General features: G+C 51.1%; 1 protein-coding gene across 1 annotated transcript in view; it reads right to left on the bottom strand.

Annotated features, from left to right (window-relative positions):
* The window catches only part of GLI2 (GLI family zinc finger 2), a 265,521-nt gene that overhangs the window by 38,464 nt on the left and 214,505 nt on the right, over nucleotides 1–12,552 (bottom strand). The window lies entirely within an intron of this gene.

Raw genomic sequence — 12,552 nt, 5'->3', positions numbered from 1 at the left:
CCCCCGCCACTGCTTCCCCATGGCCTGCTCAGGGCTGGAGGTGTTAACAAGTAAGTCTCTGTTAATGGACAGACGCACGCCTCCTACCAACCGGTGTGGAAAACAGACCATGGAAATGGGCTTCCTAGGTGGCGCTAATGGTAAAGAACCAGTCTGCCAATTCAGGAAAGAGACCTGGGCTTCCCCGGTGTCTCAGTGGTAAAGAATCTGCCTGCAATGCAGGAGCCCCGGGTTTGATCCCTGGGCTGGGAAGATCCCCTGGAGGAGGGCACGGCAACCCACTCCAGCATTCTTTGGGCTCCCCTCATAGTTCAGTCAGTTAAAGAATCCACCTGCAATGCAGGAGACCTTCCCTGAGTCTCTCTTCTCTGACACCAGCCAGGGACGCGCCTGGCGTGGCTGTGGCCCATTTCCATGGTCAGCCTCGCAGAAGGTGCCTGCTCCACGTGACAGAAGGACGGGCCCGGCCCCAGGGGCCTCCAGGCATCTGTGAGCATGTTAGCTGCAGGGGTGTTCTGAGGTCACCTGCTCCAAAACGTGCTCATGTTAAAGAAAAATCAGATGGGGGGAGCTGCTGGGAAACCACAACTAAGTCACTGGAAACCAAATTTACCAAGATTTCGTTTTTGATTTTTCAGAAAATAGGGACCTCTCTGACTTCACACAGTGCAAAGAATGTGTTCAGACCAATCTGTCAGCCTTGCAGGAGGTTCAGATCAATCTGCATTAGACTCTCAGCCACTCTAAAGAACAGCATGGAGGTTCCTTAAAAAAATAAAAATAAAAGAACCATATGATCCGGCAATCCCACTCCTGGGCTTGGATAAAACTCTAATTCAAAAATACGTATGCACCTCTATGTTCATACCAGAACTCTTCACAAAAGCCAAGACTTGAAAGTAATCTAAATGTCCGTCAACAGATGAATGGATAAAGAATACATGGTACATATATACAATGAAATATTACTCAGCCATAAAAAGGAATGAAATTGTGTCACTTGCAGAGACATGAATGGACCTAGAGACCATCATATTAAGTGAAGTAAGTCAGACAGAGAAATATCATATGATATCACTTATATGTGGAATATAAAAAAATGATATGAATAAACTTACAAAATACAAACAGACCCACAGAGAAAACAAACTTATGATTATCAAAGGAGAAAGGTTGGGGGGAGGGATAAATTAGGAATTTGGGATTAAAATATACACACAATTACATATAAAATAGGTAATCAACAAAGACCTACTGTACAGCACAGAAAACTATACTCAGTATCTTGTAATAATTTACAATGGTAAAGAATCTTATACATATAACTGAGTCACTTGCTGTACATCTGAAACTAACACAACATTGTAAATGAACTACATTTCAATACAAATTTGTTTTAAAAAAACAGAATCTCAGCCTTAACCAGCTCAGCCACACTGTGCTCAGTTATTCAACCTCACCAAGGCTCAGTTCTCTCATCTGCAAAATAGGGGTAACAACAGTACCCATTTCATAGGGTTGCTGTGAGGATGGAAGTCCCTCAAACAGCGCCTGAGACGCAGCTATCAGTCAACAAATGAGAGCTGTTATTACAGCATCAGGACCACATTTGAGGGCAAAATTCGCACGTGCCAGGGAAGCCCTCAAAACCGTTATGTCGGGTGTGTGAAAAGGCACTGTGAGAACCAGTTACTTCAGAGAAGGCATGATTTGTTTGTGGCTGCAGTAAACTAGAGCTAATTACTGATTGTGTGCAACAGGGCATGACAATTGTGCTTATGACAGAGCACACACCAGAACCCAAACAGGTGACGTCCGGATGTCTTAACATCTGTGTTACACAAACTCCCCGCTCAGAGGCCACTCCACCCGCCTAGGTGTACGCACTCTGCTACGTCACTTTCGAGGGTTTTTCTTTTTGCTGCGCTGGCTCTTTGTTGTGGCATGTGGGCTTCTCTAGTTGTAGTGTATGGGCTTAGTTGCCTGGTGGCATGTGGGATCTTCGTTCCCTGACCAAGGATCGAACCCTCATCCCCCGCATTGGAAGGCAGATTCTTAACCAATGGACCAGGAGGGAAGTGCATATTTTGGAGCTTTGGCAGATGTGACTTGCAAGGGACATACAGATACAATGAACCTGCCAAGCCGCCTCCTTGTTGCAGTGCTTTTGCTCATGTCAATTCTCAGCCAACCTGCACCCTATACCTTGTCAGGGCAATTTCTTCTCCTCCCTGCAGGCCCGGGTCCAGGGACCCAATCAGTAGTGCCCTCCCTGAAGCCCCTCCCCCTGGCACAAGCTCTCTGCTCCCCTCAAGGAGGCATGATTCTCGTCTTAGGTGGGCAGGTGTGCTTGCCAGGTAACCAGGTTCTATCCAGGAGCAAGGCGTGTCCCAGGCACTGCTGCATCAAGTGCCCGGCGGGCAGCTGACATCCCACAGTCATTCAGAGTTATTTTCAAAGCCAGCGATGGCGACACACCTGAGCCAGGTCCTGAGCTTGGCAGAGGGGAGCCTCTGCTGTCAGTCATAGCCTCCAGCCCTTCTCACTCACAACCTGCCCTAAGAGCCCAGGGGGCTTCCTTATAGCTCAAATGATAAAGAACCTGCCTGCAATGCAAGAGACCTGGGTTCGATCCCTGGGTCAGGAAGATCCTCTGGAGAAGGGAATGACAATCCATTCCACCATTCTTGCCTGGAGAATCCCATGGACAGAGGAGCCTGGCAAGCTGCAGTCTGTGGGGTCACAGAGTCAGACACGACTGAGCAACTACTACTAAGAGCCTGGGCTGCCTGTGAGGAAACTGCACTGAGTCCAGGGATCAGAGACGGCTCTGCTCCGGCCACAGAGGCCAAGTGTCACTGCAAGAGGAGTGAGCAAGTGATGCACCTTCAGTGAGTGAGTCCTCAGAGCTGGGGTCCTCCCCCAGACAATTCAACGTAGGGTAAGTTCAAGGGCTTGCAGGGAGGCTGGCTGGCATCGAGCTTAAGGCAGTCTGTTATTGATGAAGCTGGTGGCCCTAAGTGGCCTGGTCAGGCCTCCCTAGTATCAGGTCACCCTATGGGGCGGCGCATGGACCCCAGACAAGTGGGTGATTACGGGGGGGTTTAAAGGAACACATGGAGGGCACACGGCAGCCCCTGTCTGTCCATGGTGACAACATCCCACTGGCCAAGCAGGAGGCTGGAAGGGGTCTTGTCATGGCAACGTGCACCCCACTGGGGAGCTGCCTCGGCAGGACTGGAATCCTGTGCAGCCTCAGCGGTTGGGCCCAGAGGTGGCAGGTGGGGCCCGAGTCTGTACACCAAGGAGCTGGCACTCTTGTCTCCACACCTCTGTCACCATCCTTTGGAGGGCAGCGACCTCCATCATCCCCTTCCCATCACATTCTTCACCAAGGAGATAGGGAGCTTGAGTTTCTTCCACGCCAACCCCTCCCCTCAGGGATGCCTTGCTGACTTCAAAACAGCAGCCTGTGAAGGAAGCAGGGGCTGATGGCCTCTGGGAGGAGACATGAAAACTCTGGCACCAACAACTGTACTTTACCCACAAGGGCTCCGGGTCCAGGGACGGGAGTCACCCCCATGCCATGTTGCCAGCGACACGGGCAGGATTCAATTCCAGCTCCAAGTCCTCACTCCCACAACCACGCTGCCCTCAGCCCGGGTCCTTCCTGCCCTAGTGGGGAACAGGGCCAAGGTCTCCCTGTCCCCTTGGTGTGACACGGCAGGAAGCTCAAGAAAGACCACTACCCTGTCCCGAAGCAGATTCAACAGGAGCTGGCCATGAGATGGGTCAGCTCACCGCAGGGCTGATGATGGGGTGCACAGAACATCCCCTGCTCTTCCAATGACAGGAGGGCTTCCAGTGCCAGGCCTGGGAGAGGGGTCTGGGCCAGCAGAGCTACCCAGGAGAGACAGAACCAAATGTGAGTCTGGGCAACGCAGAGCAGGACTGGGTTCTGGGGGCTGTCCAGGGGGACCCAGGCCGGGGCCAACCCCAATCCTTTCACTCATCTGGGTGTCTGAGGCTAGGATGCTGCCCGTCCCTGGCACCTCACCAGGTGGTACACAAAGATTTGCGCTGGGGACATGGGAGCAGCTAAATAAGCATTAAGTCCCTTCCCTTCCCTTCTGAGCCACCAGCCAACTTTGGGTGTGGAGCATCTGCTGACCTAGGCTCCCAGGACCCAAGACAACAGGCCCATTAACAACACAGCTACAGGTAACAGTCTAGACACTTCCTCTGGGAAGCCTCCCTGGATGTCCCCTTTGCACGGCCCCCCTTAGCTGTGCCCTGACCTGGCACTGCATCAAGGCTGGGTGTCAGCTGACAGGGGGTCACATGCATGTTTTTCCTTTAATAATCTCAATAAAAAATCCACAAAGTTGGCACCTTATGTCTATTTTACAGATGAGAACACTCTCAGAAAGGCTAGGTACTTCACCCAAGGTCACTAAGAGAGCAAGTATTGGAACCACAATCAATCCAAGAGGGTCCCCTAGCAGAGAGGCAGGTGCTCTTGATGACTGCAGTTCTTTGTGAGCAGGGCTCTGGTGGGCACAGGACCAGGGAAGGGACAGCACCCAGGAACAGAAGAACTTGATTTCTCCTCCCCCTGCCTTGTTCCCTGTATACGAGACAGCAAAAGAGACACTGATGTATAGAACAGTCTTTTGGACTCTGTGGGAGAGGGAGAGGGTGGGATGATTTGGGAGAATGGCATTTAAATATGTATAATATCATATATGAAACGAGTCGCCAGTCCAGGTTCGATGCATGATACTGGATGCTTGGGGCTGGTGCACTGGGATGACCCAGAGGGATGGTATGGGAAGGGAGGAGGGAGGAGGGTTCAGGATGGGGAACACATGTATACATGTGGCAGACTCATTTTGATCTATGGCAAAACCAATACAATATTGTAAAGTTAAATAAAATTTAAAAAAATAAAACACACACACACACACACACACACAACAAAAGATTCCAGCAGAGGAACAAATTCCCTGACTCTGCCTGAAGGCTTCTCAGAGAAGGTGACATATGGTTTGGGTTCTAGAGGAGGAACCAAGAAGGAGTTTATGGGGGAAGTATATTAAAAATAAAGGAAGCAAGTACAAAGAAGGGCTGGAATGTAAGAACATTTTTGCAAAGGTTATATCCTGGGGGGAGTGGCAGAGTCCACAGAGAACTTTGGGCTGGATCTATGTTGGATCTGCTTCTCTTCTTCTGCTCTGGGTGGGGGCACGTGACCCCAGCTCAGATGGTCAGAGTATCCCAAATCTCCAGGCACCACTGGAGATGGGCATGTGCCCAAAACAGCAGATTTGACTGAAATTTTTGGGAAAGAAGTGTGCTCTGTCCACAGGTGTTGTTGTGCAGGTAGGACATAAGTGTGGAGCCGCTGAGGGCTTTGAGGGGCAAGGCCAGGAACAGAGCTGAGGAAACACAAGCATCAGAGCTGAGAGTCATGGAATAAATTTCTTGACTTGAGCCCCTGGATAGGGATCTGGCTTTACTGGAAGCTAGCTGTTGGTGTTTGGATGCTAAATCGTGTCTGACTCTTTTGGGACCCTCATGGATTGTAGCCTGCCAGGCTCCTCTGTTCATGGGATTTCCCAGGCAGGAATACTGGAGTGGGTTGCAATTTCCTTCTCCAGGGGATCTTCCCAACCCAGGGATCAAACCTGTGTCCCCTGCATTGGCAAGTGGATTCTTTACCACTGAGCCACGAGAGAAGTCCACCAGAAGCTAATATCCTCGTCCTTTCCAGTTCTCTGAGCCGGTTCATTTGTTTGTTTGTTTCAACCAGTTCCAGCTGACTTTTTCTGTCTTAGGCAACTGCCAAGGCTTGTCAAGGCGAGCCTTGACTAATGCAGCCTCCCCTGACTCCCCCTGCCCGAGAGATCTGGGGCCTGGTTTCCTGCAAGGCAGACTCGAGCTGTGGTTCTTCGGGCCTGACACCCTTTGGCCTGCAGGCATTCTGCCCACAGCTGCTGGGCAGCAAGGGCAGCTGTGCTGGCCCTTCTGTGTCTGGGCACGATGTACAAGCAGGAGTCTGGGTAAGAGGAATGGCCAACTACCTCCTGCCTCCTCATGAGTGTGTCTGTGTGTACATGTGTCTGTGCGTGTTTGTGTGTGTGTCTATGTGCGCATGTCAGTGTATGTGTGCATGCATGTCTCTGTGTATGTGTGTGTCTGTGTGTCTGCGACGAGCAGCGGGGCCCAGCCTCTCTGGGCTGATTCTGCTGCAGGACAGGAGTCCTGTGGTTCCTCCCAATATCAGCGCTTTCTTCTTTTCTTCCCTCCCCCTTGGGAAGGGCCTGCAAAGCCCCTGGACAAGGTTTCAGGGCCAGGCTACCAGCCAGGGAAAGAAAGGAGGAAAAGGAGAAAGAAGAGCAGGAAAAAAGCAAGTGGAGACCAACTGGCCCATTGCCATTTCAGTCCAAGTGGGCACTGCCAGGAAAGGTGCCGTTCACCATGTGGTCAACGTGCGCTAGAGGCCAACAGCGTGCAGCAGGTTCAGAAACTCTTCAACGTAGGTCTTATTGTCCGCGTTGGGGGCAGTTAGGAGCCTGGCCCCAGGTTGCAGAGCTGTAAGTGGCCGAGCGTTTTCTGACTCTGGGAAGACAGGCTCGGTCCTCTGATACTGTCAAGAGCGCATGGACAGGTAAGACCCCAACACAGCTGTCTCTGCCCCAGAGAAGTCCTGTCGGGTGTCCCTTTACAGACATGGCTTTGACTGGACCCTGGGGATGGGGGCGCTGGCGGAGGGGAGCTGTCACACAGGTAGGCAGAGTCTGGACTCTCTGGGTCTGAATTACGGCTCTGCTACTTTTTGTGGACCTTGGGCTGCAATCCGCACCCTCACCAGCAGGCTGGGCAGCTGGGAGACAGAAAGAGCTCAGTACAGAAACTGTGTGCTGTATTCCTGGGTGACAAGCAGGTGCTTGGCCTGTGCCCACTGTCTCTTCTCTTACATTTAACAGATGAGCAAATGGAAGGCACTCAGAGGGTGGAGGAGAGGACCCCGCCCGCCTCTCCCAGCATCCAGCCCTGGGTCCCTCCCTCCCCAAGTGCTGAGCACCAGTGTTGGAGGGAGATGAAAGGGAAGGCATGGTGATGGGAGCCCTGCACGTCCATGTGCACAGCAGCTCAAGCTGGCTGGACTTGAGCAAGCACGCCTAGACCCTTGGGGACGGGCGCCATCCCTGGGCGCTGGCACAACAAGGTGCGTTTCTAGAGGGTGTTGGCTTCCGCCAGGCTGTGGAGCTGAATGAGTCTGTGCTGATGGGAGGAGGTGGGGGGGTGTATCTGACCCCTGGTACAGTCTGAGCCAAGGCGTTGGGCAGGAACCAACGTGCCCCTTCATTTGGGGATTGGGGGCCCTGGACCCCACCCAAGGTGCCTGTTTGGAGAGGAGAACAATGCAGAGCTGAGGGTGCTGACTCACCCAGACTCAGCACCAGCCGTCAGAGCAGGTTTGCGCAGGCGGGGGTCAGCAGCCAGAAGGAAGGACCCTTGGCCACCCAGAGACATTCCTGATGCCAGTTATATTCACAGACCTTTTCCCGTGCGCTCCGAAGGGCCAGAAATAGGAAGGGAATGCCTTCCATGTCTTATTTCACAGACAGCATGACTGACACCCACAGTGACAGTCGGCAGAACACTGGGACCCAGTGCTGGGCATCACTCTATCCCGGCCTGGCCCAAGAGCCTCACTGAGGGGGAGAAAGGAGCGGTCTGGCCACTTGGGGCTACAGGCCTTCAAACCTCCCCTCCAGCCTGCTTCTTGGGGTGACTGATGGCCTTCATGGCACCAGGACCCCACATGCCTGCGTGGTCTACTGCCTATGTCCCCCTCCTGAACTCTGCATGCTCCCTCATGGTTTTCTCTCTGGTCCTGGGCCCTGCCTTGCTCCTCCTCAGGGATCTGGCCCCGGACACCTGCTTTTCCATTCACACCTTTTTTCTCTTCATCCCTACCCTGCCCTGGATGTGGAGGACAGTTCCTTCCCCGGACCCTGAGCATGTCCATCATGGCTAGTCATCAGGCACCTGCAGTGATGGGGTCACATGGGGCCTGTCTCCCCAGTGGACAGGCAGCCCCAGTGGCAGACTCCAGGCCCACTTCCTCTCACTTCCTCCCCCAGCACCAGGCCCTGTGCAGTCAGGGGCACACATGTGCTCAACCTTTTGAAAGAATGAATGGATGGATAGATGGATGGATGATGGATAATGGATGAATGAGTGAATAATGAACAATGAATGACATGGATGGATGGATGAACTTGTGAGTGTGTCCAGTGTAGAGCAAGGCATTACAGCAGAAGGCAGGGGTTCCTTGCCTCACTTTTGACCACGGGCCTTGGAACAAGTCATGCCCCTCTCTGAACCTGCTTCTTCATCCAGAAAGAGCACTCACAGAAGCACTCTTACAAACACGAGTGAGGAGTGGAAAGGAGGCAAGTGTGGGAAGCTGATGTCTTTCAAAGGTGTCTCCATGTCCTAATCCTTAGAGCCTATGAAATTACTGTATTTGGGGGAAAAAAAAAAAAAACATCTTAAGGATGTGATTAAGGTGAGGATGTTGAGATGAGATTATGGGTTATCTGTGCTTAGTCACTCAGTCATGTCCAACCCTTTGTGACCCTTTGGACTGTAGCCCACCAGGCTACTCTGTCCATGGGATTTTCCAAGCAAGAATACTGGAGTGGGTTGCCATTTTCCTCCTCCAGGGGATCTTCCTAACCCAGGGATTGAACCCGGGTCTCCTGCATTGTAGGCAGATTCTTTATCCACCGAGCCATCAGGGAAGCCCTATGGATTATCTGGGTGGATGCTAAATGCCAGCACAAGTGTTAAGAGAGGCCAGGCAGGCGGAAACCTGACCCAGAAGAGTAGGAGGCAATGTAACTCTAGGGCAGAGGCTGGAGGGATGTGGCCACAAGCCAAGGGATATTGGCCACGCCAGAGACTAGAAGAGACCAGGAAGGGACTCCCTCCAGAGCCTCCAGAACCATAAAAGAAGAAATCGGTATTGTTATAAGCCACGGAGTTGGTGGTAACTTGCTAGGAGCTAGGAAGGTGTGTCAAGCATACTGTGCTGGTGTGGAGAAGGCCCCTGGGATGGGAGGAGTTGCTGTCATTATTACTGTCACACTTCTTCCGAGACGGTCAGCTCTTAGAGAGCAGAGACAGTGTGCTATTTCCGGGAGTAGCCTCACCACAGTGGGTACTCCATCAGTGGCAGGCAGGCCAGGAAAAGGAGCTCCCCTTCACACCAGGGTTGGGGTGTGGGGGAGGGGGTCTGAGGGTTGTGTTCCATCCCCCCTGTGTCACAGGGCTCTGGAGCATGCCTTCCTGCCAGCCGCCTGGATTACACGGTCACTGGCTCCCCTTAGCTGAACGCGCCCTGCACACAGCCCTGACATGCCAACCCTGCCCGCCCCAGGGACTGCTTGCTTGTATGCACAGGTCCTGCCTTTGGGATGAGCTGCTGCCACCCACCAGGATCCCAGGGCCATGGGCAGGACCAATGGGCTCAGAGTGGGGAGGCCATGACCCTCTGCTGTGACCAAGTCACCCAGGCCAAGGACCCGCTTACTCAGAAACACCAGGCAGGTGACCTCAGGGCCATTGATGTGCCAGAAAGCAAATGAATTTCCTAAATTGGCCTGGTCTTCTGAGCTCTGCTCTTCCCTAAACTGGGGCTCTTAGCACCCAGGGCCAGGGAGGGCACAGGTCTGTTCTCACAGGCATCCCTGCCCGGCAAGCCTTTGGCCTACGAACAGATAGAAAGAGAGCTCCAGGGGGAGTTCCCTGGTGGTCCAGGGGCTGAGAATCTGCCTTCCAGTGCAGGATCTCAGGTGATTGCACTCTGGAGCCCACATGCCACAACTAGAGAGAAGCCTGCGTGCCGCAAAGAAGACCTGATACAACCATAAATACATAAAAAGAATTTTTTAAAAAGAAAAGAAATGGAGCTCCATCATGCCCTGCTGCGTGGAGTTCAATCTCCTCTCCAAGGCTTTTGTTTATTGGTTTTGTTTGTGTTGTTTCTTGCTTGTCTGGTTTTCTTTCATTTCTGTTATATGGAAACTGTACCTTGGCAAGTTTGCTTACCACCTTTTTCACACATTGATTTCAAAAGTTCCAGAAATCAAGTCCTTTTCAAAATAAACTATGGGGGTTTGCAATTATAAAGACAGGTACAGTGAGTTCCCTTGAAAGTCACTGGAGAGTTACCTCTCCCTAAATCAGAGACCAACCGGCACATCCCGGTGCATCTGAACTGCACTCTGTCCACATGGGGGATGCTCTTGTTGTTTTAGCTGCTAAGTCATTTCCAACTCTTTTGTGACTCCATGGCTGTAGCCTGCCAGGGTCCTCTGTCTATGAGATTTTCGAAGCAAGAATACTGGAGTGGGTTGCCATTCCCTTCTCCAGGAGATCTTCCTCACTCAGGGATCAAACCCATGTCTCCAACAGGCAGATTCTTTACCACTGAGCCACCAGGGGGGCGGCTCTACAAAACAGCAAAAGGACACCTGCGAAAAGGAGCTCGGCCAAAGCAGCCAGCCAGTCACTGATTTGTTCCTGTGGTCACGCATCGTTGCCTCTGCCAGCTGAAGAGTGTGGGTCTCTGACAACACCGGGCGGGTCTCTGACAGCTCTAAAATATGATACAAATGAATCTATATACAGAATAGACACAGACTTATAGACAGAAAACAAACTTATGGTTACCAAAGGGTTGGAAGAAGACTCAGCCAGGACTTCACAGCCAGAAAGTAGGGCAAGTGACTGTCAACCTGAGCGATATGTGCTGAACCAGGAGTGTTTGGTCAACCCTGACCTTCCCTGGGTCCACTCTGAGCCCCCTCCCCCACACACAGATCTAAGCCAAGTGCCTGAGTGTCATATGGTCCCAGTAATGACAAGCTGTTAGGAAAAGACAATCCCCTAGCTCCTTCCCCCAACCCAACCTAAAGTTCACTTTGGTGCCTTGACAAAATCACCATGCTGGACTATGTACAACAACCAAGACATGGAAGCAACTTAAGTGTTCATCAACAGAGGAATGGACAAAGAAGATGTGGTACACACACACACACACACACACACACACACACACACACACACACAGAGGAATATTACTCAGCCATTAAAAGGGATGAGATAATGCCATCTGCAGCCACATGAACATTACTGTACTAAGTGAAGTAAGCCAAACAATGACAAATATCATATGATACCACTTACATGTGAACTCTAAAAAATAATACAACAGGAACAGGCACACAGACTTAGAAAACAAACTTATGGTTATCAAAGGGGAAGGGTTGGGAGGGATAAATTAGGAGTTTGGGATTAACACACTACTATATATAAAACTATAGATAAACAATAAAGTCCTATTGCATAGCACAGGAAACTATATTCAATGTGTTGTAATAACCTATATAATGTAAAATAATCTGAAAAAGAATATATATAACTGAACAACTTTGCTCTATACTTGAAACTAACACAATATTGTAAATCAACTATTCTTCAATAAAAAACAATCACCATGCTGGGACCTCTGGGATTAGGGAGGGAGTGTGGACACTGTAGCCCACAAACAGTACACAAGGTGCTAGAGCCAAAAGAGGGGTGGGAAGGAAAGGTTTCATTCACTCTTCTGGAGTAATGTGAGAAGGCTTCCTGTAGGAGGTGGCATCTGAGTTGGGCCTCAACTCTCACAGGGGAATGGAAAGGAGTCAGTGAGTGGTGTAGGCCTGGTGTTCTGTGATAGAAGAGTTGAAAAAAAAGGTGGGTCAAATCAGGAAACAGTTAGCAAAGTCCAGGGGCTGAAGCTCAGATCAGACAGCTGGGTTGTGAGAGAGCATGCGGGGAAACTCATGAAGGAAGGGTCAGTAAGCTGTGCCAGGTTATAATAGGAATGTCCCTTCACCCAGATGCTTCATTACAGGAGCAGAGAGACCAGGCACAGGCTGGAAGAAGATATTTGCAGCACAGGTAATCAACCACAAATTGAGTAGCCTTAATATATAAAAAGCTTAGTGAGATGAGTAGGAAAAAGACAACTCCGTAGAATAATGGGCAAAAGAACTGAACAGGCATTTCATGAGAAGGAAATATTATTGGCAAACGGTGGCTCAGACGGTAAAGCGTCTGTCTACAACGCAGGAGACCTGGGTTCGATCCCTGGGTCGGGAAGATTCCCTGGAGAAGGAAATGGCAACCCACTCCAGTACTCTTGCCTAGAAAATCCCATGGATGGAGGAGCCTGGTGTCCATGGGGTCGCAAAGAGTCGGACACGACTGAGCGACTTCAGTTCACTTCACAAACATATGAAAGGATGTATTCAGCTTCATTAGTGACAAAGGAAATGGAAAAATCGAATCATAGGAGATGCCGTTTTGGCAAAAATCAAAATGTGTATGACATCACCCTGGGAACAAGGATGTGGAACAGGCTGAGTCCTTGAACCTCGCTGGTGGGAGTGGCTCGGCAAAACGTCTGGCAACATCTAGGAGGGGTAA

The sequence above is a fragment of the Bison bison genome, unplaced genomic scaffold, assembly GCF_000754665.1.
Source record: "Bison bison bison isolate TAMUID 2011002044 unplaced genomic scaffold, Bison_UMD1.0 scf7180017864471, whole genome shotgun sequence".
Classification (NCBI taxonomy): Eukaryota; Metazoa; Chordata; class Mammalia; order Artiodactyla; family Bovidae; genus Bison; species Bison bison.
This window is presented reverse-complemented; position numbering and strand designations above follow the sequence as displayed.